Source organism: Mustela erminea, chromosome 14 (assembly GCF_009829155.1).
Source record: "Mustela erminea isolate mMusErm1 chromosome 14, mMusErm1.Pri, whole genome shotgun sequence".
Classification (NCBI taxonomy): Eukaryota; Metazoa; Chordata; class Mammalia; order Carnivora; family Mustelidae; genus Mustela; species Mustela erminea.
The window spans coordinates 79,304,988-79,332,733 of NC_045627.1; the positions used below are offsets into that span (position 1 = coordinate 79,304,988).

Here is a 27,746-nt window from a genome sequence, read left to right on the forward strand (position 1 = left end):
TACAGGAAAGCAGGTGCTACTGGAAACGGATGCGGTCATGACCCACTGCTTCAGCTGTTTCTATCGGGCCCCGCGCTTGTGCATTAATGATTAGATGAGAAGCAGTTGATGTCTAGAATGTTCGGAGAGAATGTTTTCTGCTAATGGCTGGTTGGTTTTACTTGATACCTTGACAGAGGAAAAACAAGGACCCTATTAATGATAATAATAATAATAAAAATCATAACAGCTAACATTTGTTGGGGGCTCGCTGTGTGCCAGGAACCCTTTTAAGTGTGTTACATTGTCTCATTGAATCTTCACAGTCTTTTACGAGTAAGGAAATTGAGATATGGAAATGCTAGGTGACTTTCGGAGGCATAGAAAGCCTCGCTGTGGTGAAACTGGCATGAAATGGTGCATTGCGCAGGAAAGAAACAGGCTCGTCCTGGAAAAGGGCTTTGGGACCCAGTACCTGTTCGCGTCACCATTCCAATCACTGGAGTTTGCCAAGAAAGGGATGGTGGCCTATCCAAGCTCATAGCAATGAGGCTCTTTTACCCTCCCCATCCGAGCATGGAACTCAGGGCACTGCTTCTCAGGTGGAAAGTATTAACCTTTCTCCAAACTTATCGTCTTTGAGCATTTCATCTGGAATTTATTTATTTATTTATTTATTTATTTATTTTTAAAGATTTTATTTATTTATTTGACAGAGAGAAATCACAAGTAGGCAGAGAGGCAGGCAGAGAGAGAGAGAGGAGGAAGCAGGTTCCCTGCCGAGCAGAGAGCCTGATGCAGGACTTGATCCCGGGACCCCGAGATCATGACCTGAGCCGAAGGCAGCGGCTTAACCCACTGAGCCACCCAGGTGCCCTGGAATTTATTTTTGTCTCCGATGTGAAGTCTGAATTCTAGTATTCTCCTCCACTCCCACAGCCAGTCAGTTATCCCCGGATTGTTCAGTGTATGAACTACCCTCTTCGCACTGAGTCTAAGGGTCCCCCTTTACATGTGTTATGTTCTCATCTATTTCTGGTTCTCTGTTTTGCTCTTGATCATTTATTCCTCTGGCGTATTGTTTAGATCATGATGCTCTCTCTCTCTCTTTCTCTTTATATATGTTATATAGCATAGTATAATGAGTTTCATTATTTCGTAAGGGAACTCCTCAAAATAGTTTTCTGTTTCAAACTTCTCTTGGTCATTCTCAGATTATTATTACTATGTATAACCTTTAAAATAGTTTTAGGCATTCTCAGTGCCCACTCCCCTGCAAAGAAAAGCACTGGGCTGCATGACTGAAAGGCATTTTCATTTTTGAGTTAATTTGAGGAGTGATGTCTTTATGCTCTTAAGCTTCCTTATATCAGGAACATTCTGTGTTTCTCCATTTGGGGGGGTGACTTATTTTAAATCCTTAATAAGATGTTAGAGTTTTCTTTATATAGGCTCTATGTCTTTCTTATTAAATTTACTCCTGGTTAATATGGTGAATAGAATTTTTTTTCATTTCTTTTTTTTTTTTCATTTCTATTTTATAAATGGTTTTTGCTAGTGTGGCAGTCACTGTGGTGTTGACCCACAGCCTTCCTTACAGCCTTCCTGCTTAAGTTCTCCCAGGTTGACATCCTTCTAGAAGTGCCAGGAGTTAACATTCTCTAGGAGACAATGAAACGTGAACTCCCCAGCTACCTCACCTCGTCCCTAGTTCCCTTCTAGGGCCACATGGGACATTCCCTATGGACGACTGGTGGAAATGGAAACACCCAGGTCCAGGGCTCACAGATGGGTCAGCTGGGTGGGTCGCAGCAAGCTAGCAAGGAGGGCGTCTGCCCTGCCCTTCTCAGGTAGAGGTTTCAGGAGACCCTGAAGACAGCAGCAGGGGAAGTCTTCCCAGTGGGCATAGCTGTTAAGGGTTCACCTGCCGCCCATTTGCTGGGGAGGGAGAAGTGACCTGACATAAGGATAAACACAGACTCCTGGGAAGTGGTGAATGGCCTGGCTGGTTGGGGATGTACCTGCGCAGATGAGAAGATCAGAAGCGAAGAGATCTGGGGGGGCAGCATGTGGAGCGACCCAAAGGAGCAAGCAGAGTAAGCACACAGTGACTACACCAGTGCCCAGCAGAAAGGACCCACAGCAGAGGAGCCCTAAACAGCAAGGAGGACAGCAGGGGCCCTGCCCTGGCCGCTCTCGTGTTGGCAGAACATGAACGGAGACCTCCCGGCCGACTCTCTCTTGCCGTGGCTGACGCAGCCAGTCCTGCTGCTAAATGCTTGATTGGTCAGCGTCAGAAACCGACGCTGAGCCCTCAGGATGGTGGGGAAGACAACATGCCATCTGGTGAGGAATTAATGCTATTGGACCCCTTGGGGAAGAAAAACTTGCCATTTGGTGATAAGTTAATTCTATTGGGTCCCTTTCCCCTTGGAGGAGGTGACAGTTTGTCATTACTGGGAATGAAACGTATTCTGGGTATGGGTTTGCCTTTCCTGCCTGCGCCATCTTTGCTAGAATCCCCATTCAAGAGCTCACAGAGCTTCTGTACTCATGCCACTCCCCTCGCCTGGAATTTCTATGTTGAAAGCCTAATCCCCCAATGGGGCTGTGTTCAGACATAGCGCCTTTATGGAGGTAAGGAAGGTTAAATGAGGTCATCAGGGTGAGACTCTGATCTGATAGTTTTATGCCCTTCCAGGAAGGCACCAAAGAGCCAGCCCTCTCCCTTTCTGCCTGCCCATCATGTCAGGACATGGCCAGAAGGTGACCATCTACAAGCCAAAAGAGAGTTCTCACCAGGAAAAACGTCAGTCAGTATCTTGAACTTCGACTTTCCAGCCTCCAGAACCACGAGAAACACATCTCTGGTGTTCAAGCCTCCTGTCTGGCGGGCTTCATTATGGCAGCCATACTGGCTAAGACACCTCTCCAATAAAATACTTGCCCTCAAATTCTCAACTCTAGATATGCATCGGGGAACCAAACTAAGAAAGCCAGTAGAGAGGAAACTGTCAGTTTTGATCCTGTCAACTTTCAAATTTTGAACTAATTTTAGACTTTGAGAAAAATTGCAAAAATAGTTTCTGTATATCTGTCCCCCAGCTTCCCCCAATGCCAACATCTTACATAGCTGTGGAAGGATTAGTAGAACCAGGAATTTAATATGGGTTTGATACCATTCACTAAAGATGTTGGTTGAATCTGACCAGTTTTTTGTTTGTTTGTTTGTTTTTCATTAGGGCCCTATCTCCCTTCCAATCCTATCCAGGAAGAGGTGTCACCGTGCACTGTTGTTTCTTCTTAATCTCCTGCTTTCTCTAGCTTCGTTCTGTCCTCCTCTCTCATAACTCTGACATTGGCGAAAATTATTAATAATTATCTTGTCAAATGTTACTCAGTTTGGGTTTGTTTGGTATTTTCTCATGGTTGGACTGAGGTTTTACATTTTGGTGGGATTACAAGAAAAATGAGGCTATGTTTCCTTCTCAGTACCTGAGAGCCTTTCTCTATGATGAGGCACCTGGCTGGCTCAGACAGCACAGCACGTGATTCTTGATCTCATGGTTATTAGTTTAAGTCTCAGATTCAGTGCAGAGCCTACTTAAAAGAAAAAAAGAAAAAGCTCAAGGCATCAAAACGATTCTTTTTTTTTAAAAAAAAAAAGGAGGGGGGATTTCAAATGTCTTATCTCTGGTGATGTTTACCCTGATCACGACATTAAACTGATTTCTGCTTGGTTTCTCTACTATAAAGTTACTTCTTTGCCTTTGTAATTAATAAATGTCTCAGGCAAAATACTTTGAGACTAAGAAAAATTTGTTTTTCTTAAAGTTATTGCTCAGTATTTATTGCTCAGTATTTTTCTTTTTTAAAGTAGTCTCCACATCCAGTGTGGAGCCCAAGGCAGGGCTTGAACTCATGACCCTGAGAGCAAGACCTGAGCTGAGATAAAACGCCAGACACTTAACTTACTGAGCCACCCAGGTGCCCCGCTTACTAAATTTAAAGTTATTCATATTTGTAGATGTATCTTACATCCGGTAACAGCAAATAATCTTAAAATTTTTTTAAAGATTTATTTTATTCACTTGAGAGAGAGAGAGAGAAGACATGGTGACGAGAGGTAGAGGGAGAGGAGAGAATCTCAAGAGGAGAGAGAGAATCTCACCCCCTGCTGAGCCTGGAGCCCAACCTGGGGCTTGATCCTACTACCCTGAGATCATGGCCTGAATTGAAATCAAGAGTCAGATGCTTAACCAACTGAGCCACCCAGGGTCCCCAAATTATCTTATTAATTTGAAACATTTCTTAATAGTAACTCTTGTGTCTTCTATATATACACTCATATCAAGTATACATAAAGATAGCTTTATCTCTTCATTGTCATTATTTATAGGAACTGTTTTATTTTCCTGTCTTATTACAATAGCTAAACTTCTGAAGTCATTTCAAATGATAATGAGGATAATGAACATCCTGGTTTGTTTATTTGTGTGAGTGATTTCAGTATTTTGCCCCTTCTAATGGTTTCTATAAGTCTGGAATAAATTATTTCTATTTTACTAAAATTTTTTGTTGTTCAGAATGGCTGTTAATTATATCAAAAGCTAATGTAATCATATTTTTTCCTTTATTTCTCTCCTATATACTTTGTTAGCTTTCCTAATATTAGATCATCTTTCCATTCCTGGAATGAACCCTACTTAGTCACGATGCATTCATTTTAAAATGTATTACTGGATTCAATTTGTATATGTAACCACAGGGAATTGGGCCTATAGTTTTCTCTTTTAGTACTATTTTATAACATTTGGGGTTTTTTTCTGGTTCCATAAAATAAATCAGAGTGGTCTTACATTTTTCCTATGGTCTGCATTTATTGGGATCTTGATCCAAATAACTCCATTTTCAATACATCTTTTCATATTTTCTTTTTCCTGACCCAACATCTTTACAAATAAAAAACTCCCTCAGGGATGATATGCATGACTGGGTGGTGGTGCCTACAGGACCTCTTTACACTTTCCACTTGATTTTGCTGTGAACCTAAAATTGTCCTAAAAAACAAAACTTGATTAAAAAAAAAAAATCATTCCATCAGCTAGCAGAACTACTATAGCCTTAGCTGGATGCTCCTGAAAGAATCCTAATTCATTCATTTGCTCTTCTCAAGCTGAGTGAGAACACTAGAAACAGGAAGAGCAATGAATACAAGATGTGTGGTGGGTGGGGAAAATGGAGTTTCATTAATTTGGATATTATATTAACCATATACAAATGATATGCAAAACAATATCCAATTGCTTCAAATCAAGAACTCAGACACCTTTTGAAAAAATATTGAGTTACTATTTATACTATTTAACAAAACCCTAGAGAAACAGAAGGTTCACCATATGGGGTATTTTTGTTGAAAAAGTTTGGTGACAAATCTTTAGAGAATGTATTAATCACTTTTCTAACCTTACAAGTACAAAACAGTAAACATCCCAGGCCCAATCTCTGTCAACAGAGGCTCCTGACCATTATCAAAATCAAGAGAGCCTTGGGATTGAGAAGGATCTTGTTTCAGAAAAAAAATTCTGATTTCATGGAGGTAGGTTTTCTCCCTACTTGACCTGTCTATAAAAAGTGGATATGCTAGATTATAAACCGTTTTAAATAGTTCGCTTCTGCAGTCCCAGTGCCTCTCACACTGCTTGATCCAGAGGAGGAGGGTCACATAGATATTTGTTAAACAAATAAATAAAGGAACGAATAGCAATAATTCAAGTTAATTATGGTTTTAGAGGAGGTGAGTTATGTATTTTGGTAAAATTTGGTGTCCACGAAGGAATGAGACTAAACCATATGAAATGATCGTTTTTATAGATCAAAACCAGTCATATAACGATAATCAATAATATACTAATAATTTCATAGGGGTCAGCCTAATCTATATCTGACCTAGAATTTTAGAGTAGCATTTACGGTTTCAGGCCTGTGGCTTCATAGAATATTATCCTGTACCCTTCTGAACTACAGCCAGGATGATACTTCTTCTTCTTCTTTTTTTTTTTAGACACTTTTTTAGAAGTAAAGAAGCAGAAAGGGAGGGACAGAGAGAATCTCAAGCAGAAGTGGAGCCCGATACGGGGCTCGATCTCATGACCCAGAGATCATGACCTGAGCCGAAATCAAGAGTCAGATGCTTAACCAACTGAGCTATCCAGGAGCTCCTAGAATGATATTTCTTGATAACACAGCACAGTGGCTTGGGGCTAAAGCTTTGGAAATATAAACCCTTGTTCAAATCTTGACTCTACCTCCTACGCGTTGGGTGGCCTTGAGTAAATCACATAATTTCTCTAAGCTAGAATGTCCTCATCTATAAAACGGGGAAAATACTTTCGTTATAGGGTTGCTATGAAGATCAACCATGATAGCCAAGTACTTGGTGCAGTACTTACACATAGTAAATGATCAATAAACAGTTTCTATTACTCTTATTATTATTTATTAATTTATTTATTTTTGGTTGCCTCTTTCTAGGATATTTAACTTCCTGTCATTTCAAAGCCAGCTGATAGTGGTAGATAGCTGTGGTCAATGTCACAGTAGTGACATTGTTTTGTTTTGTTTTGTTTTGTTTTGTTTTTGTTTTGTTTTTGTTTTGCCTCTGGGAGGAATAGTGACCAAGAAGAGACCTGAAGGAATGGTTCGGAGCTGAAAATGTTTTGTATCTTAACCTGAGTGATGGCCACATGGGTGTACAGCTGTGTAAAACATCATCATTGTACACTAAGGCTCAGTGGGTTTTCTGGGTGTATTTTATAACTCAGTAAGGTCTTTGCCTGTTTGAGGACAGTCCTAAGATGGGGACTGGCATCATAAACAGAGGGAATTCCAAGCACTACATTGTATTTGATGAAAACCCTCATAGTTTCGTGTCAAATGCCTCCCCCCCCCACACCTTCTCTCTGCCTTTGGAATACACAGCACCTTCACCCCAACACAGCATGACATGCAGGCGGGCTCATGAAAAATGGGAAAAGGGGAACGTTGACAGGCAAGCTGACGAGCAGCCAACTACTGATTCTGTATGTGTGTGGAGTGTGTCTAAGTGGGTCTTGAAGGTCAGCGTGGGTTTTAGCTTTCTGAACTTCTCATCTTCGGCAAGGGAGTCCGTCAATACGGGACGTTAATTGAATTGAGGGACTGTCATCAGTACTCATGAAAATTAAAAAAAAAAAAAGGTTGCTATTTCTTATTGATCTATAGCCTTTCTATCGCCCCCCCCCCATCTCTCTCTCTCTCTCTCTCTCTCTCATACACACGCTGATACTTAGGCTACTCATTTCAGTTAATTCCTCCTGCTGTAACTATAATCAGGGATTCTTCTCACCCTGTCCTTCATAACCTCCTAGTTCCCGGTAGACCTTCTGCAGTCTCCCTCGGAGGGCTGTCTTTGTCGAGAGCACACGCACATACACAAGCAGCGGGGACTTTTCTACCGGAAGCCATTCAAACAAATGCCTACCTCAGCACAGGTGAATGTGTTTAGAGACTCAGGTTTCCTCATGGCCTAAAACATTTTGAGTTGGGGAGATGAAACAGGGAACATTTTCCCTGAATGTAGGACTGAGTAAAAAAAACCTACCAGCTTAGTTCTTCTCACAATCCTGTGAATATTACCGAAGTTTAAACTTCCGGGAGCCTTCTGAACCCTCGTGGAGCAGCATGGAAGAAGGTCTTTAACTAGGACCCCTCCCACCTCCCTCATGCCTCTTGAGAGCCAGAGAGATGGTCCATCGCCCCAACCTGTTTGTAGACTGGTGTCTGTCTTCCTCAGAAGAAAAGGAATATTTGTTTTGACTCCCACCAGACACCAATTTCTGAATCCGATTTCAGTCATGATTTCCTATGTGCCTGTGTAAAGGCAAGGGTGGAAATAAAGAACAAACCCAATAAAGACCAAACCAAAAGCACATGTCCCGAAGGGGCGCACACCAGGCGAACAATGGCTGTTGAACAGATGAATCCACCGAAATGTAAAATATTCCACAACGTTTGGGCAGCTTTGAAATGCTACACTTTCTAGTGCTCATCTGTTAATCATCTGAGGGAACTTCTCAGCTCACCAGAAGGGCCCGGCTCCTCTTTCTAAGTTCACACGGCTGGAAGTGCACACAATTCAGCGGTCGGAGTGACAAATAGGCTGGAAAGACAGCCAGCAAACCACCCAATGAAGAAAGCAACAAAGAAAGGACCAGAGAGAGAGAGAGCGAGCGAGCGAGCAAGCTATTTTTACCCACCTCCACTTCCAACTGAATCTCACTGTATGTATTTTCCAGGATATAAGCTTTTCTTTGAGTTACTTTCAAGATAAGTCATAAAGCTATAATCATATTAATGATTAATGGCACCAGGGAAGCAAAGTGACATAATGAAAAGATTTAAGGTTCTACACAAAAGTATTTAAAGATTCTCTTAGGAAATCCATCTACTTTAAATAGTTTTTTGAAAGCAAAGAAACCATCAACAGCACTAAATTTAAGGGCAAAGACAAAACGCCTCCACCACCATTATTCTAGTTCATTCCTACAGAACAGTGCTCCTCCGGATACAGAGAAGTTAGAAAAAACTGTTTCTAGAAAACAATTGTAATTCCAACCAGAGAGAACAGGCACGTCTAAGAGGACACTTGCAAAGCAGATCGTGTGAGTAGAGAACCAACCAGATGTGCACACCCTGGTGCGCCCTTTGTGACCAAGTGTCTCTATGTGACCACAGACCAAGGGGAGTGACCACGAAGTCAGGCAGGGAATCCTGGGTGGTTAGATTACCTCCAAGGAAGACTTTTCTATTCTTCCAGCTACTAGGGTCCAAAGATGGACGAGGCTGTTCACAGCGGTGGTGAGGTTTCTGCCATTGGCACGATTCAGGCAGAGGCTGGTGGATGTGATGGTCAGACCAAGGGTTCCCTAACTTTGCTGCACACTCAAGTCCCCTGGGGGAGCTTGAAAACCATGTTTAACTGCTGGGATAGGAATCACACATCCATATTTTTTAAAGCTCCCCAGGTGATGGGAATCACCCAGGGGCAAGGTCGATGCTTGGGAGCCCCCACAGATTTGCTCTGGGCTTCTCAGACTTTATGTGCATACACAGCCCCTGGCCTGCTTGTAAAATGCAGATTCCGACTCCTTGTCCACACCTTGGGGTATGGCGGGAGACTCTGCACTTCTAACCAGCCCCAGGCTGAGGCCCCTGTTTGCTGGTCCAGGAACCACACTCGGAGTAGCTGGTTCCAGCTGACTTAGTCTTCTCTGCTCCTGAGTTCCTAGGGGATGAAGCATCATCATGTGGGGGAAGGGAAGAGGGGACAGTGATTAACAGGGAACAGCCCTGCTCCTTCACGGGCCGCAGGCTGAAAGCAAGTCATGTCTCATCCCCAAGCCTTGGTTTCTCCATCTGAATACAGAAGGGGCTGGTAAACACTGCAGGGTTTCCTCAGGTCTCACTGATGCTCTGAGAAAATAAGCAAAGCCTCTAGGGATCGAGAGTCCACAGTTTCTAGATGGCCCCAGAGAAGACTGGCTGAGATACACTGACCAGAGACGGTTTGAAAAAGACACATTCATGTATTTGCTGATTCACACACTTGCATGGAGTATCCAGAAAGGTGGTAACTGGTAGAAAGACCAAAAAATACCCAGTTCGTGCCTTCAAGGTGCTTCTGGTCTGGTACAGCAGCAGTTGCAAGGGCAGGGGTGTGCAAGGAAGGGTTCAATGGTGCTAACTAGAGTCTAGTCGGGGAGGTCAGTTCTTCCAAAAGGGGAATGTCAGGAAGACTTCAAGGAGGAGGTGACTGAGCTGAGAAATGAGTGTGCAGATCAGGGGACAGAGCACCCTTGGCAGGGGTCAGTGTGAGGAGTGGTGGCGGCTTGAGGCCCGGGAGAACCAGGAGTGAAGCAGTTGAGCCCCATGGAGAGATTGGGGCAAGTCTGAGGGAAGCATATCAGCCAGAGGAAATGCAATTTTCTCCCCCATTAAGAGTCATTAGTATCTTCTTGTCATTCATTTAGATTAGAAGTTGCATGTTATGGCGGGGGTAGGGATAGAGATGAGGACCCTCCTCCCCAACCACATCCCCTGGTACCAACTTATGTCCCAGAAATTCAGTGGTGGCCCCAACTCACAAAAAAGTGGACTCCTTTGTCTAGAAAGTACTTTCAGAAGAGTCTGTGGTCCTGGAGCATGGCCTTGGGTCTCTAGCAGACCACATTGGTCACTCTTCTCACATGTCCTTGGACCACCTCTTACTTGAGCTATAGCTGTGGGGGATGGTTCCTGAGCAGTGTGCCACTTCCGGGGCCATTGTGCATCTTTTCTGCCTCGAGGTTTTCTAGAAAGCCCCAGAAGTCCGATAGTGTGTGGAAGTTAGTGCTCTGAATGGCTGGATGGCCCAGCCTTCCCTCCTCCGGGGAGACAAGTCTCAGATACATTCTGCATGATTCCTCAGATCACCCCAGTGGGACGAGCCCTAGTTGTCCATGGCAGTGAGCTTCACAAAGGGATGCTAGAGGAATATGTCAGCCCACCTACTGATTTCGCCCCACAAAACCCTGGGGATTCTGGGACCAAGGGCGTCTTATGGAGACAGGAGTTTGCCTGAGATCAGTCATCACTTCCAATTGTCAACACCAAGGGAAGACAGCTTTTGGAGTGCAGCTTCATCCTCCACTCCCCCCACCCCCAGGGCTCAGAGGCATTTAAAATTCAGTCACTGTCATCAGCAAACCCCTCTGAGCAGAAACATTCCCATCATTCTCTCCCTCCTTGCAAAGGTGTTTAAGATATCTAAATATTTTAAAGGTATCTAGGAGGATTGGATTCTTTTCTTAGTGGTGACTTGATGAATAAATGATGCCCTAATTTCAGTTTAATTATTGTCTAATGCTCTCTAATTCATTTCAGATTGGTGTTTAACTTCCTTCCAACTTGACAACCTTTCAGGCAAAACTGATCAAAAAAGCTGGAGCCTCCTTTACACAGGGACGGATTAGTTGTCTCTCAGTATCAACTGAAGAAAAATAGCTATTCAAATCCCTGATATTTTTGGCACTTTGCAAATTTAAACCCATCCAAAACACATCTTTAAAAATATTTTAAGGAAGGGAGGGATTCTATGCTCAGAGTCTGAGATTTTGTTCTGCCAAGTTTGAGCATGGAGCAGATTTTTACGGTTGAATTATAAGCCCCTGAAAATAGGTTTATTATGGAAGTGTGAACGCACAACTATAGCCTATAGCAACATGAATGGCCCTGTTATCATAATGCTTGAATCCTCTCTTTTGTGCTGCATTGGCAAAGCAAGACACCTACTTTGGCCTTTTTGCTAATACATGTTAATGTCAGTTAACAGCTTGTGTCCCTCTTTAAAAAGATGCCCCAAAGTTTTTAGTAATCCTTGCCTTGCTAGGGACCCCTATGTCTCCATCTCAGGAATTAATCTATCATTTATAGAAGTGACATTAGGAATATATTCTCTTAGAAGGAGAAACGGAGGTGGGGGTTGGGGTGGGGGGGGTGTTTGCTTTTGTTGTGGCTGGGCTGTTTGCCCGGGTAATGTATGGTCGGCTGGAGAGTAAGTTTCTCACCAGACAGAAAGGCCAAGTGTAGATCCTACAGGCTAGTTCCTCGGGGTTGAAGAAAGAACGTGTGGTGCCTGTAGGAGGAATCTCGGTTTGAGATCCAAACATTTGCCCCAAGTTCAAATGCTTACATTCTTTGGTGTCTGAAGTTTCCCCTAAGAAGCCTACATGTTTATTTTCTGGTATATGTTTTTTTAACTACGAAATGAAACATTTGGAATTCTATTGCATGGAACTCATACAATTTCCAAAACAGAATTAAAATTACAGTCAGCTGCAGGGTCAATCTCCGTTGTGATTGGCTAGAAAAGGCAGCTCCAATTATAGGAGCCTGCTCGCAGAGGCTTGGTCTCTGGGTAAAAAATCATAAACGCCAAGAGCTCCCTGAAACACGTGCCGAATTAAGCTTATGGAGGAATGTTTGACATTCGTCAACTCAATGTAGTCTAATATCAACGAGCCAGAACCCTACTAACTAGAACACTTGATTAATTAAGTCTTGGTTTCCTGTCTTCTCCTCCAGCCCTCCCCATTTCCGGGCCCAGGAAACTTGAGAGCATAAGAACTCCTGGCACTTACTGAGTGCTTACTGTGTGCTAGGCACGATTGTGTTCATTCATAAAATCCCCCAGTAACTCTAGAAGTAGGTACGATCATTATCCTCCTCTCCTCCTCCTCCTCCTCCTCCTTCTTCTTCTTCCTCCTCCTCTTCTTCTTTTTTTTTCTTTTAGGAAATGAGTTCAGCAGCCAAGCAGAAAGGTAAAGATCTCTCTCTGGCTTTGTTTATAGATCCTTCCAGGTTTGCCTCCCAGCTTTGCCAGGAAATAGCTGTGTGACCTTAGGCAGGTTACTTAAGCTTTCTGTACTTCAATTGCCACGGAACTGTTATTTCTGTAAAGTGGAGATAACACATTCTTCTCCAAAGATCATAACATATCTCTAAAGGATCTGGGTATATCTGTGTGTGTGCCCGGGATAGAAGCAAGGAGTGGAGCTAGGTTATGGAAGGAACCAAAGAGCGGAACCAAAGAGAGGAACCAAAAACAAGATGGTCTTTCTCATTTTGAGAATAAGTGCTGCAAAGACTATGTAAACCTGAAGCTGCCTATGTAAACCGGAAGCCAATGTGGAAGGAAACAGAAGCAAGAAAGCAAGAATGAACAAACAAACCCCCAAGGATGTTATTCTAACACCTTGATCCAGCACTACCTGAAAGGAACTCCTTTGTTCCTTGGTCTTCATAATTACCTGGTGTATGTGTATATATATATATGAAAATATAAACATATATAAATATATATTTTTATATATAGATTTTCATATAAATATATATTTATATATTTTTCATATAGATTAATAATAATATAAATAATAATGAATGTATATAGATTTTCATATAAATATATATTTATATATAGATTTTCCTATAGATTAATAATTAATATAAATAATAATGGATGTATAAATATATATTTATACACTTATATATATCTGTTTTGCTCTGGCTAGCTTGATTTGGCTTTCTGTTACATGAAGTTAAAAAGGAGCAATCTGTAATAATATCTGACTTCATTTCCTCTCACCTCTGCTCTATCACCATCAAATCTAATTGGAGAGATAGCACAGAGTCTAGCCATCCTTCCTCCTCCTGTTCATCCATCCTTTCCATCTGCCCATTTATCCGTTCGTTCAGCAAACATCCACTGAGTGCTCAGAGCCAGATGTGAAAAGAACAAAGATGAACGAGACATGCATCGTTCCTTAAGGAGATACAGGCACATGAAACCGCAGACCAGTAAAACAGCTACTACTCTACAGGAATAAACAGAAAAGTAATCCTGTGAATGGGAATGGTGTGACTTTGGGGAGAGTTTCTTAACGTCTCTATGTGTCTTTCTTTTTTTAAGGCTTCTTAAAATATGGTGTAGATTAAGTCTTAGGTTTTAATCAAGTTTCCACCTTTTTCTTCAATCCCCTGCACTGAATAATAACGATGCACATTTTCAAATGAAAAGATGTATTCTCACTCTTTGGGGCCCCCCTCTCTGGGCACACATCTTTTGGACTGCCCCAGAAGACTCCAGCCTGAGGTCAGGGGAGAAACGTGTCAAGTATGTTCAACATTTAAACAATTTGGAACCCCCCGTTACTTCTGCTCTGGTGACATGGATTTATTTCCTGATGAGTTGGAGGGATCTTTTCCCAAGAGTTCCTCACAGCAATCCGTCAATCACTCCCAGTGAGTGCCCTTTAAACACAGGTAGAGACCCATCATCGAGTGGGTGTTATTTAAAACACGTGTTTTAAAAGACTAAAGGAGAGACTGGCCTGTCCAACTGATGAATTATTTTTCAACCAATTCTCACTGGTAATGGTACCTAAATCTTATCACAAAAATGATCAAACATAATGCAAATGTATTAGGAATGCATCCTTGATTTGTTTTCATTTGAGATTATTGTGTGCTTATTTATTTATTTTGCAAATAAACTATGGAAACCTCTAATGTGTAGTATTATTTGGTAACAAGATTTGATTTAGAATTCACAATGAACATAATAGTTTATCAAAGGAAATGTCACATGGGAATCTTTTGTGCTGTGTGTGTGAAATGTTCAAAGTAATTACAAATGTGACGAAATCTAAATTGTACATTTAGGAGGGAAATGGTGCTAAAAATACTTGCTTGATGTTCAGATAATACTAGCAGCCTATAAGTCTTTGTGTTTTGTTCTCTGTGTTGTAAATAATATTAGAAGTATCCCAGAGTCATGGATTATTTATAAAACACAGGTAAAAAAAATCTGATTACTTAAAAAAAATAAAGTTATACTTTTTAGCTTTGTTCATCTTCTGACAAATATCATTTACGTTTCATGGCAACATAATCAAGCATATGATTACATTTCAATATGTTGATGTCAATCACAAATTTCAGATGGATGAGAGTAGGAGAACTTTTATTTTAGTGGTGACCAAACATGAGGGAAGGGAGGCCCATCAGTCACTCTTTAGAAAGACGCTTTTAGAGAGAGATGGGGTTAACACTGGGGGTTATAAAAGAAGAAAAGTTATATTCCTTTTCCTTTCTCTCTTTCCCTGCATTCCTACTTTGCCCTTGAGAACTGAACAATCCAATTTGAACATTGGGAAGTTCCTGTCCCCGCCTTCCAATCCCTGTGCGAGAGGAGGGGAATCTTTTCTTCTTTAGATCTTAGGTTCCAAAGTGACAGTGTTGAAGTCAAAATAGGATAGAGCTGTCACCTGGTAGCACTTTCCACAAGGACCTGTTGTTATTTTGACCTTGAGGGTCCTTGGCATTCAAGACCTCTAAAGCAGCACTTCTCAAACTTGAATGTGCAGGACTCACACCTTGTTGATTGCAGGTTCTGATTCAGAAGGACTATGGTGGGACCTGGAGGTTTGGCATTTCTAATAAGCTTCCGGGTGATGTAGATGCCCGCTGATCTTCAGACCACACTGAGGGGTGAGGATCCAAAGAACATGGAGTCTTAAATGATGCAGCATGTTGGAAGTGATCTCCTAAGACTTGGTCAGTTCTATGCCTAATCAGCCCACTTGCTCACAGAATGCCTGGCACAGGAAGACACTTACTAGGACTGGAAACCTTCCTCCCCCTCATTACAGAAGAGGCACAGAGAAGTTAGGTTTCTTGCCCAGGGTCACAGAGTTAATAACAGAGGCAGGACTTTGGGGACCCAGCCTGCCAGAATCTATACTACATGATTTTAATCACTAGGCTATATACTTCCTGTGAAAATATGTTTCCAGTTCTTTGCCTCCTCAGGACCTTGGCATATGCTAGTCCCTCTGCCAAGATTGCCCTTCCCCACACTTTGCCTGACTATTCACCCTTCAGATTTCAGCTGAAATATCACTCCGCAGAGAGACTTTCTCTGGTTCTCACTGCACTTCAAAAACGAGATATGATCTGCTTTTCTCTCACGGCATCTCACCGCTTTCCCTGGTCGGTCTGACTACTACTTTCAATTATTTGATTATTAGTATTAATTTGCTTTCCTATCTATTTCCTTCACAAAACTGCAGGCTCTATGAGGCCAAGGACAGTGGCTGTTTATTTCCTCAGCCCTTAGCACTATGTCTGGAACAAAACAAGGGCACGATTATTACTTGACTGACTGATGGAGTGAATGAATGAATGAACAAACAAATGAATGAATGAATTTACATTCTGCAAATAACTGCTAAGCCACTAGAGGGCAACTATACTCATCACACTGACTTCTGCATGCAAGTGTACCACACGTGGCCAACATTCCTCGGTCAGGAATTTCAGATATTATGGTATCTCACATGGACCATTGCCCATATACTAGGTGGAAGAAGAAACTCACCTAAACTACATTAAAGAATGAAAATATGGATTCCAAAAGTATACCCATTTCTAACTTCCTGATTCAGTACACACACACACACACACACACACACACACGTACACAAAACTAAACAAATAAACAAAAAAACCAGTCTGGGATGATTTTGGGGTTTCCAAAGCACACCTCTACTTTTATTCCTCTTTGCTCAAGTTCAGTCCCAGACTGAACAACATCCTCTTCTTCCATGATGTTTAAGGAGCCTGGGGAAACCTAGAGCCTGAAAGAGGGACTCACATGGCTTTTAATGGAGGCTTGGTCCACGGATGTGGCTCAAAGGTGAGTTACCAGGACATTGAACTTGTTAGAATCATTGTCACAGATTGAGTTCCCCCAGAAGCAGACCCCGCTGCAAAGTTTCTGGGCAAATTGTCTATTGGGAAATGAGACCGGGCTGGGAAGGTAGCTCTCAAGTGTGTGTTATCTGTGTGGTGACCATGGGAGGTGCCTAGAGCTTAATCTCATCAGGAGATTCTGGGAAGCACTAGGGACCTTCCTCAGTTACCCAGCTGAGGGATGAGGAGCTCAGACATCCACACGCAACTCCATTCAGCGGGCAGCTACGCAGGCACTTCCAGACTGCCTGAAGAGAGCAAGATGCCTTTCCTTCACGACTTCAGAGAAAGCCCCAGAACAGAGGTACAGAGGGTGGCAGACTACAAGGATGCAAAGTCAGGCACTGCTTTCCACTGCGATGGCCATGCTGATTCCCACCGTCTTTGCTTCCTAGTTGACAGGAAGAATCCTGGAGCCACGGGTTTGACTCAGAATTTCTTGTCTTTAGCACCCCAAATCCCTAAGTACTTCTGATGCCCCCCCAACCACCAAGACAAAGAGAACCTTGTTGCCTAGAGCTAACAATATCTCAGCCTCCACATTAATGTGATTACTTGCCATCATGAAAGCACTGCTTTGTCAGTGCTGCTGTCCCTTTTTCCCAGAGTTTTAAAATGACTTTGCTCCTAAGTAGAGGTATGGTCCCGGGTTTTCGTCTGCCATCTTGTGTGATCTTGGACTTGGGTCTGAGATTTTCTGGCCCTTCGTTGCCCTGTCCATGGAAGGAAAGTGAGGATACTCTCACCATGTCTGTTTTACAAGGATGTTATGAGAAGAGATGAGATAGTATCTGAAAACTACTTTTAGCTCTGAAGAAAAGTGCTCTTATGAGCTATATAAATATAAGTTATTACACAGTATTATTTTAACCTGGCCCAAGTTTAGATTAGTTGTATGAATCATTCATCAACCTTTACTTTGTATAATTAAAAACGTGTGGTTCTTGGAATCTTTGTTTGGGAGGCAAGTTAATGTGGCAGGACTAGGACTGGCAAGCTCTTAGAAGTCAAAGATTCCTGGTCTAAAAAGACAAGACGCTTTGATTGATGGGGGAATTCTATTATCAGTTCTCATTTGGAGGTATTCTCAGTCAACTTTTTTAGGAGTCTATGATTCATGTTTTTCCTTATTAGCCTTTTTTATATTTCCATCACTCACATAGTCTTTCAGAAAGTATTCAAGAATTTCCTCCAGTTTTTCATTTGTCCTTAAATACATCTCTGTAATGTATCTGCTGCTAAGGACTTCCCTGTGCATGAATATATCAATGTTGATTGGTTCTGGGAGGCTAAGTAAGTCAGTCACTCCTTTGGGAGACACAGTGGGCCTCCCCATTTGGGTTTCTCTGACTTAAAATGTACCCTCCTTAGTATGTATTTTATTGACCACAGCGGTACATGAATGAAAGCATCAATGTGACAGTTGATCCTATGAGCCTGTGTGTTCTTGATAGCAGTACCCTCATCTTTGTGTCTCCTCCAAAACGCCCACCAAAGCACCTGGCATTCAATGGGCACTCAATGATTATTAATTGAATGAGTGAATGTTGATAAAGAGAGCAAAACAAAAAAAGAAAGAAAGAAAGAAAGAAAGAAAGAAAAACACAATCAACCACTGAACCCAGGGATATCATTAGCCATGGTCTCCCCATGTGTTAGTTATTAGCTATTAGTAGTGTGGGTGGTCTGGGATAGATGGACTAATTCTTCTGCTGGCCACAGTGGTGTCAAACAGTATATTAACCGTTGAGAACAAGGGTGTTGACTGGATTTCTGCTGTGCACTAAATTTCCCCTAGTGACTCCGATGAATTAGACACATGACCCAGGGGCCCAACCTGTTCCTGGCTTGTAACTTACAAAGGGGAAGGATCTTGTGGAATAAAAGGAGATCAGGTAATGTCTGTAGGGTGCGTCCACCCCTGTGTGAAAACACCAGAAGCAGATTGTTGACAAAAATCCCATCCAAGTGCCACCAGTGACCTGGTTATGGAGTAATGGGTGGGGGAGGGCTGTAACTGGCATATTTTAAGGAGCTTAGAGGGAGTTGTGTGCCTACAATTCTGCCACTTCCTTCCCTTTAAAGCTTCATCATGATTTCTCTGCAATGGTCATGTGCATGCTCTTTGTAAGTATGATTAAGGAGATACTGACGATGTATACTTGGACTCTATGACAAATAAACCACAGTGAATCAATGAACCAAGAATCTGTGATAATCTCCATTACAGATGAATCAATATCTGTAATAATCTCTAACTTTATTTTTGTCCATTGATTATGTAGATTTTATCCACCTTTTAAACAATTGTATTTCCTTTAATTTTTTTTTAACTTTTCTGAGTATGTTTTATTTTATTTTTTTTTTCCAGCATAACAGTATTCATTATTTTTGCACCACACCCCGTGCTCCATGCAGTCCGTGCCCTCTATAATACCCACCACCTGGTACCCCAACCTCCCACCCCCCATCCCTTCAAAACCCTCAGATTGTTTTTCAGAGTCCATAGTCTCTCATGGTTCACCTCCCCTTCCAATTTCCCCCAACTCCCTTCTCCACTCTAAGTCCCCATGTCCTCCATGCTATTTGTTATGCTCCACAAATAAGTGAAACCATATGATAATTGACTCTCTCTGCTTGACTTATTTCACTCAGCATAATCTCTTCCAGTCCCGTCCATGTTGCTACAAAAGTTGGGTATTCATCCTTTCTGATGGAGGCATAATACTCTATCCCCAGGGGTACAGGTCTGTGAATCACCAGGTTTACACACTTCACAGCACTCACCAAAGCACATACCCTCCCCAATGTCCATAATCCCACCCCCTTCTCCCAAACCCCCTCCCCCCAGCAACCCTCAGTTTGTTTTGTGAGATTAAAAGTCACTTATGGTTTGTCTCCCTCCCAATCCCATCTTGTTTCATTGATTCTTCTCCTACCCACTTAAGCCCCCATGTTGCATCACCACTTCCTCATATCAGGGAGATCATATGATAGTTGTCTTTCTCTGCTTGACTTATTTCGCTAAGCATGATACGCTCTAGTTCCATCCATGTTGTCGCAAATGGCAAGATTTCATTTCTTTTGATGGCTGCATAGTATTCCATTGTGTATATATACCACATCTTCTTGATCCATTCATCTGTTGATGGACATCTAGGTTCTTTCCATAGTTTGGCTATTGTGGACATTGCTGCTATAAACATTCGGGTGCATGTGCCCCTTTGGATCACTACGTTTGTATCCTTAGGGTAAATACCCAATAGTGCAATTGCTGGGTCATAGGGCAGTTCTATTTTCAACATTTTGAGGAACCTCCATGCTGTTTTCCAGAGTGGCTGCACCAGCTTGCATTCCCACCAACAGTGTAGGAGGGTTCCCCTTTCTCCGCATCCTCGCCAGCATCTGTCATTTCCTGACTTGATGATTTTAGCCATTCTGACTGGTGTGAGGTGATATCTCATTGTGGTTTTGATTTGTATTTCCCTGATGCCGAGTGATATGGAGCACTTTTTCATGTGTCTGTTGGCCATCTGGATGTCTTCTTTGCAGAAATGTCTGTTCATGTCCTCTGCCCATTTCTTGATTGGATTATTTGTTCTTTGGGTGTTGAGTTTGCTAAGTTCTTTATAGATTCTGGACACTAGTCCTTTATCTGATATGTCATTTGCAAATATCTTCTCCCATTCTGTCAGTTGTCTTTTGATTTTGTTAACTGTTTCCTTTGCTGTGCAAAAGCTTTTGATCTTGATGAAATCCCAATAGTTCATTTTTGCCCTTGCTTCCCTTGCCTTTTGCGTTGTTCCTAGGAAGATGTTGCTGCGGTTGAGGTCAAAGAGGTTGCTGCCTGTGTTCTCCTCAAGGATTTTGATGGATTCCTTTCGCACATTGAGGTCCTTCATCCATTTTGAGTCTATTTTTGTGTGTGGTGTAAGGAAATGGTCCAATTTCATTTTTCTGCATGTGGCTGCATTCCTAGAAACATATAAACTACCACAACTGAACCAGGAAGAAATAGAAAGCCTGAACAGACCCATAACCAGTAAGGAGATTGAAACAGTCATTAAAAATCTCCAAACAAACAAAAGCCCAGGGCCAGATGGCTTCCCGGGGGAATTCTACCAAACATTTAAAGAAGAACTAATTCCTATTCTCCTGAAACTGTTCCAAAAAATAGAAATGGAAGGAAAACTTCCAAACTCATTTTATGAGGCCAGCATCACCTTGATCCTAAAACCAGACAAGGATCCCACCAAAAAAGAGAGCTATAGACCGATATCCTTGATGAACACAGATGTGAAAATACTCAACAAAATACTAGCCAATAGGATTCAACAGTACATTAAAAAGATTATTCACCACGACCAAGTGGGATTTATTCCAGGGCTGCAAGGTTGGTTCAACATCCGCAAATCAGTCAATGTGATACAACACATCAATAAAAGAAAGAACAAGAACCATATGATACTCTCAATAGATGCTGAAAAAGCATTTGACAAAGTACAGCATCCCTTCCTGATCAAAACTCTTCAAAGTGTAGGGATAGAGGGCACATACCTCAATATCATCAAAGCCATCTATGAAAAACCCACCGCAAATATCATTCTCAATGGAGAAAAACTGAAAGCTTTTCCGCTAAGGTCAGGAACACGGCAGGGATGTCCATTATCACCACTGCTATTCAACATAGTACTAGAGGTCCTAGCCTCAGCAATCAGACAACAAAAGGAAATTAAAGGCATCCAAATCGGCAAAGAAGAATTCAAATTATCACTCTTCGCAGATGATATGATACTATATGTGGAAAACCCAAAAGACTCCACTCCAAAACTGCTAGAACTTATACAGGAATTCAGTAAAGTGTCAGGATATAAAATCAATGCACAGAAATCAGTTGCATTTCTCTACACCAACAGCAAGACAGAAGAAAGAGAAATTAAGGAGTCAATCCCATTTACAATTGCACCCAAAACCATAAGATACCTAGGAATAAACCTAACCAAAGAGACACAGAATCTATACTCAGAAAACTATAAAGTACTCATGAAAGAAATTGAGGAAGACACAAAGAAATGGAAAAATGTTCCATGCTCCTGGATTGGAAGAATAAATATTGTTAAAATGTCTATGCTACCTAAAGCAATCTACACATTTAATGCAATTCCTATCAAAGTACCATCCATCTTTTTCAAAGAAATGGAACAAATAATGCTAAAATTTATATGGAACCAGAAAAGACCTCGAATAGCCAAAGGGATATTGAAAAAGAAAGCCAACGTTGGTGGCATCACAATTCCGGACTTCAAGCCCTTTAATTTTTTATTTTAACCTTTTTTCCTTTGTTTCAGCATGGGAAACATAGAGCTCACTTCCTAGATCCAAACTTAAACCAACTTGCACTATTTCTTTTTCTTTTATTCTAAGATTCGGGGCTTTTTGATTCCCTTTCAAATTGTGAAGTGGCTCGACGTTTAAAAGAAACCAACACACTTTAAAAGGTCCTTTAAACTTCTAGGACATCAGTTCACTTTTTTCAGGAGAACATTTTGAAGAGATGAGGTAAATGAAGGAGAAACATTCAGATTAAATTTCCTTTGAAATCCATGGGTTTTAAAATTAAGGGAAAGTGATTGGCAAAACATGTTTTGGTTTTTGCCGAAACTGAAATGTTTGAAAAATAGTTCAAGATGTTCTTCCACATCCCAACCACATCCATCTGGGGCCATCCATTTCTAGTTTAAATCTATTTTTACACATCCACTATGCAAAGAACACAGGGCCTCAATGCAGCAAGAGGGCCGCCATATTTTTTCTAAGGGAGAAGAGCACATGGGAATCTAGAGTGGTTATGGTCCTGTATCCTAGAGCAAGCTCACAACATTCTTTTCAGAAGAAGAAGGTTCTAGGCTAGATGGTGATGAAAAGGCAATTGTTCCCACTTGAATTTGAATCAGGTCAGGACATATAAATGGAATGTGAGGTTAGATCCTTTGTTTATCTATCTGCCTATCTATTTCATTCAACAAGAATTTATTGAGTTTATTGACATATGCCAGGGATTATGTGATTATAAAGGCAAGTGAAAGACTGTCCCTGGTCTTGGAGAACTGACCATCTTCAGTGAAGATAGGCATATCCTTAGCGTGCAATATGTGGGAGGTGCTATATTTGGCGTGGAGCAGGGGCACAGGAGAAGGAGTGGTCAGCCCTACCTGGGGTGACAAAGGAGAAAATTCATGGAGAAGCCACAAAAAGTGAGAAAAAATAAAGGTCTTAACTGAAGTGGTTGAAAAATTATGAAGCCTAAAGGAGGAGTATGTTGGAGCATTCATTGAGTATTAATTTGAACAGGCGAAATTGAGAACCATTCTGATGCTCATGGGGTAGAGGATTTGGAGGAGAGGACGTGTTCCTTTCCTTCCTTTTCAAAACCTGGTCACTGGTTCTCAGTCTGTTTTGGCAGCCTCCTGGGTGATGCTATAATTTCAGAGACATGGGCTGAGGCTGAGCTCTGCTTGGTTACATATAAGACCTCTCTTCTCTGGGTTTTGGCTAAACTAGCTGATCTGTAAGGACCATCAAAGAATAACTACAGAGTCCATGTTCTGAAAGTGACATAAATTGGAGATTTTTCCCCATTGTTTTTTGTTCCAATTATTAGAGTTGGGGACACTTGGCACAGATAGTCTATACTTCTCTAGTTTTGTGCTGTGGGATTTCAATGCCTATGGGTTCTTATTTGTCTCTGTACTAAATGAAGAACCATGATGACTTTTCCTAGTTCAGAGAACAGCCAGGGCCTTGGAGACACATTTGCCTCACCATTTGACAAATTCACTTGGATGACACTTGACTTTCACTATGGCTGTTTGGTTACGGTTTTCCTTGGAAAGTATTATGAATGGCAGTTTCCTCATACTGCACCAAAATTGATAGCTAATTTGTCGCTGTGCATTCATGTAATCACAGGACTGAAAAGCAAGCTGTCCTTTGCATACATGAAAATGGTGGTATTAGTAATTGGGTTGTCACATGTGGCATAATATGTGGTTTGGAAGCCATTACAGGATTAGAGGTAATTTGGAGATTATCATCTCCATGACATCACCTGTGGAGGTTGAGACCACTAGCAGCTCCATGCTTTCTGTGATTCAGAAGCTATGGTTTGAGATATATGTAGGGCAGGTTTTCTGCTTTATTGACCATTATATTATATACACACATCTATGAGTATCATGAATATATATGAGAGGGAGAGAAGATCTGGGTGACTCTACACCAAATTATTGCTTGAAATTTTTCTGATGAGCACTGTTAATCCTGCAGCCAGAAAATAAAAACAATGAAGAGTACACACATGTAGCCTGATCTAATTCAAAGCCTAGTCCTTCCCTTCTACTAGTTCCAATTCTAAACATCAGAGAAGAATTTACCATCATTGCTCATGCAGTTTCATCTGAAATGCCATGTGGAACATCAGCTCCAATAATGGGCTTTTAAGATTCTCAGCCTCTTTCTGATTTTCTAATGAGAAGGGAAGGAGTTTATAAAGCCTAGGGGTCCATCTCTTCTTCAGTCTCTCCATTGGCTCCCTCCCCTCCTCACAGTTTTGTTCCTTCCCTTCTTTTCCTCCCTTGTGCCACATTCCTGGACTCAGTCAATAGACTGGGATGAGCTGGAAGAAGATGACTCACCATGAATTCGGTGGCACACATAGAAAGGGTAAGCAGTGACCACTTGGGGGGTAGGGTGACCTGGGTTTTATTTCCTGCTCCAGACTTCTTAGATCTGTGGCTTTGGACATGCCACTTAATTTATCTTAGCCACAGATGACAATGGGGAATGGGAAGAATAATGTCCCTTCTACCCAGAATCTTTTTCTGACCCTAAATACCTAGATTGTCCTTGCTCATACCTCTCGCAGCACTTGTCCCACATTTATTGAGATGCCAATCTATCCCTGTGTCTCAACCATCCAGCAGCAAGCTCTGAGTGCAGGGGCTAAGTGGTTAACATAGTAGACACTCAAGAGCAGACATTAAATGAATTAAAAGCAGCACAGGGTTTTGTGAGGGTGAACAAGGTGGCACACCTTTTGTGTAAGGAAACATCCATGTTTCCTCCTAGGCATCACAATGGAAGTCAGTGTCCTTTATGAATCATTATGCTTGCTCCAGGGGCTTCACCAAAGATGCAGAGAAGTTCTGTGTAAAAGCCAAGATTACTCAAGACACTGCATAGTCATTCTTAGAGACACATCAGGAGAACGCGTGTTGATGAAATAATATACTGTCATTCTTCAAGTGTCAAGGAAATTTGTCCATCTTGTCAGGCCACAACACATACCTTGAGCTACCCAGGCTAGCAAAAATCTCTGTATCATGACGGCCAAGCCCCCAAGTATCCTACAGACTCATCTAAGTGGGGATGCCAAGCTCAAGGTTGTCACTTGTAAATGCTCTGAAATGAAAACAAGTAAGTGGGGGTACATTTACATAAAGGACAACTATACCCCAGTGACACTGAGTGATATACAACTATGCACAACATTTGGTTAAATCTCACAAACATAGAGTAAAAGATGCCAGATCCCCAAAGGTAATATATGATTCCACTTATATAAAGAAGATGAAACTAATCCATGTTGTTTGTAGTCAAAATCATGGCTACCCTTGGAGGGTGGGTAGTGATGGGATGAGAGCATGAGGAGAATTTCTGGGAGGTTGGTTACCTTGTTTCTTGTTCTTGATGCTGATTACATGAGTGTGTTTGAGCTGTTTATTTACTTGTATTTTTTTGTATTTTATAATATATAGTATAATTCAGTGGAAAGCTAAAATATAAAGAGTCATGAAGGAAGACCAAAGCAGCATCCAGGAATTTGTAGCAAGTAGGCATCATAGTTTCTAGAAATACCAATGATGTACTTTGAATAGAAAAGGATGGGACCACCATAGCATCAATGAGTCAGGGAGCCTTGTGAGTCAGGGTGTTTTTGTTTCCATCTATGGCCATTCAAACCTATCTGTAATATATTTATTAAAGCACTATTATTTATTGTTTACTATAGCTATTATTCTTCTCATTGTACAGATGGAAAAACTGAGGTTTAATAGTTAAGTAACAGACAAGGATTCTTTTTGTGCCAAAGGGAGACAAGCTCCAACTTACTAGCAAAACCTCTTGACCACAAGACCTCAGAGAGAAGTAGCCATAGGGTGTGTCTAGGCAGAGGGCCAAAGGCAATTTGGGAAAATTTCCCATATCTCAAGTATGGTACAGAAGCAATAAAGAGTTCAGGCCTTCAGGAGTCACCGAGGGAGGATGACTCCTCCCTCAGGAGTTGTAACCTTTGTGGGCTGATGGCAGGTAGACCAGATGCTCTTCATCTCCCCATATAACTGCATATGATCCTGAAATTGTACCTTAACCCCAGGGTGGGAGGGTGAAGGTCAATTAAGGGTATGCTATAGTCAGAATTACACTGAAAATAGAAACCATAAGAGACATTGCTAAATATATAAAATATAGTCAATATAGCAATTATATGTCTTTGCTTACTTGAATTTATGGACTGAGATATATACCTGTTACTTATATCGGCATTTAGGAACTGAAGCCATCTCCTCATAGGACTCAGAACTCTGCATCATTGGTGGGCATCTGCAAACCCCTGGATTTAGAGTGTGTGTGTATGTATGCACACATGGGCTTAGAGCAGGGTCTTGTCCGGGTAGAAGCAATGGGGATTTTCATGTGTTTTTACTTTATGACCATGTATTTCATAGTCCCCCAAAGTCTGCTTTCAGATGTTGTTAGCATTATCAGTTCTTGAATTTTCTTAAGAACCACATTTCATGTGGTTCCCAAAATGTTAGAACTTCTTTTACCCTGAGACCCAGCAGAAGACTTTCATAGGGTTTGCATTAAATGACCACAATGAAATGTGCATCATGCTACGTTTGTGAATCCCCACTGTACCAGTGGCCTCCTCTCATGCTGTCTGTCGGCGAGGCCCAAGAATCACTCGAGTATGTCTCTAATTTGCGCTGCTCTTGGGAGAAGTATCAATAGTAAGATATCACTTTCATAAATGATATCATATCCTGATTGAACATTGCCAGGGAGTCTTAGGCCACTTGGTGGTTTCATTTGCCTTAGATCCAATTACAGCTGTAAAAGTGGTTTGCATTAGAAGTTCTGACTCTAGGATTTGATCATTATAAGCAGGATAAACCACTAAAAGAATGTGAATTGCCTTCACTAAAGGCATGTAATAGCCCAGAGAATATCTTTCATATTTCAAATTAGGAAAACCCAACCTTGCCTTCTTCCCTGTGGCTGCCATTATTGCTGGTCAAGGCGGTACAAAGCTCTGCATTCAGTGGGCCTATCTGGACCCTCCAGCCAGCAGAGCTTTCATTCGAGGATAACCAAAATGACCTTCCCACACAGACACCTTGCAGCCCAGACCCTGGGAACTGTGGTTCAGGATGCTGTTTCAAAGGAAGTGGCCCTGTGCTGATTTCAAGAGACTTTGAAAGGATTCCTACCCACCTTCCCGTCCAACTGAACTCCTCCTGAAGTTTGTAATATTTCTGCCAAAGTCTGTACAACTGTGAGGCCTCTGTGTCTGAGGGGGTTCCTATACAACACACAAATGTGGGATATTGAAGAAATGAATCTCCCTAGAAGCTCTGAAGGCTCATTATCCTAGCCAGTGACCATAAAAGGGCCCTCCTCACTTCACAGTCTGCAGACAGATGTGGCCTTCGAGCCACGTATCTCCCCATTCAGAACAGGTGCCAACAACACCTGCCCATTTGCTGTTCCCTGACTTGGAATCTTTGACTGAAGAAGGATTTAGACCACTCAGAAGGGAGGCTGGGAACCCCCACTTTCCCTGTAGGCCCCTGGTTACCCAAGCATACCAACTAGCTCAGCTCTCTGTTCAGCCTGATTACTGCTCACCCAGTCCCCCTTCCATCACCATTGTGAAGACATGGAGGAGACGAGCACGAAGAGAAAGTAGAGCAGGAAGACGGGTCCTCCATCTTCCTCACCCCCCACCACACCGCAGGCGCGCTGTCATGCGCAGTAAGGGCTATCCCAGGCACGGGTCCCTGGACCTGGGCCTCTCTCAGACGTGTCTTTAGTAGGGAAAGCTATGTTTATTTTCTTTTTAGAAAACAAATGTACCTGTATAATCAATTCTTGTTAGGAATTACTTTGGGCCTAGAATTGTTTTGAAGAGAAGTCAGTATATAGACCAGTAAAATGGTTTGCAGAAACTGACAGTAGTGCCTTATCTTTTTGAAAGAGATTTTAGGAGACATACTTGCTGCATATTTTGGCATTTTATGAAAAGAACAACAGGG

At 41.8% G+C, this 27,746-nt stretch overlaps 1 long non-coding RNA gene across 2 annotated transcripts in view; it reads right to left on the reverse strand.

Moving 5' to 3' along the window:
• LOC116572604 overlaps positions 1-27,427 on the reverse strand; it is a 42,168-nt gene extending 14,741 nt beyond the window's left edge. For both annotated transcript variants that reach the window (XR_004278433.1, XR_004278432.1), the window contains exons 1-2: positions 27,340-27,427; positions 26,926-27,013 (exon numbers count right to left, since the gene is read on the reverse strand). This is a non-coding gene — a long non-coding RNA (uncharacterized LOC116572604). The remainder of the gene's footprint in view (positions 1-26,925; positions 27,014-27,339) is intronic.
• Between the last annotated feature and the right edge of the window lie 319 nt (positions 27,428-27,746).